Raw genomic sequence first — 1,029 nt, 5'->3', positions numbered from 1 at the left:
ATACATAATAATGTGTGTAAAAGGGAGAAATGAGAAAATACAGATTCACATTAGCTTGCATCTGGATACAAAATAAATAAAAGCAGTTAACCATCCGCGATAACGGGGAGGTGAAGGAGATCAGAATGGACAGAGGAAGGGGCGGGACTTCTCAGTGTCTACCTTGGAATATATATGTTTTTATTTTTTTCATGTTTTTTTGTTTGAAAAGACAGAGAGAAAAAGCACACACGGGGGAGGGGCAGGGAGGGAGGAGGGAGCGAGACTCCCAAGCAGCCCCCCTCCCCTCCCACCGCCAGTACAGACCCCAAAGCGCGCCACTCAGGTACCCCTACACTTTTCAAAAACTCCAGTTAGGGAAATAAAAACAAACTCTCAAGTCTAATTACCTATTACTTTTCATTCCCCCTCCTTGCCTTCCAGGTGTGTGAGCGGACTTTGCCAGTAGTACACGGAATAGTGAATCCAGAAAGAGACCTTTACATACAGCAAAAGTGGTTATTTAAATGGGTGCTGGAGGGTCCTAAGGGTCTCAGTTAACAAAATTATCTGGCTATCTTTGTATTCAAATTTATCTTGCCCATTTAAGCTGTCACACTGTATTACATATTATGGTTATATGAGAATTTAAAGATTATTTTGCTCATTTTTTAAAGGTTTAATATTTATTTATTTTTGAGAGACAGAGCGTGAGTGGGGGAGGGGCAGAGAGAGAGGGAGACACAGGATCTGAAGCAGCTCCGGGCTCTGCGCTATTAGAGAGACTGAGCCACGAGGTGCCCCTATTTTTTCTCATATTAAAAATTATTTGCCTAGGTGGAAATTTTTGCACCTATAGGAGCTTTTCTCTACGAGAAATACTTTGAAGTAGAACCGAAGGCTCTGTAGCTGTTACAATTTAAGTAAATACAGGAAATGAGTATGAAGATGTACACAGTGACTATGAAATCATATCCCGCCTCAGCCACCAGTCTGGGGCAAAGACATCACCAAGAGTATGAATAAATACTAATGTAGAAAAACTCCTGA

The 1,029-nt window shown here is 41.4% G+C and overlaps 1 protein-coding gene across 1 annotated transcript in view; it reads left to right on the top strand.

Moving 5' to 3' along the window:
* Window positions 1–1,029, top strand: part of ULK4 (unc-51 like kinase 4) — a 492,439-nt gene that overhangs the window by 159,967 nt on the left and 331,443 nt on the right. The window lies entirely within an intron of this gene.

Source organism: Suricata suricatta, chromosome 5 (assembly GCF_006229205.1).
Source record: "Suricata suricatta isolate VVHF042 chromosome 5, meerkat_22Aug2017_6uvM2_HiC, whole genome shotgun sequence".
NCBI classification, from domain to species: domain Eukaryota; kingdom Metazoa; phylum Chordata; class Mammalia; order Carnivora; family Herpestidae; genus Suricata; species Suricata suricatta.
This window is presented reverse-complemented; position numbering and strand designations above follow the sequence as displayed.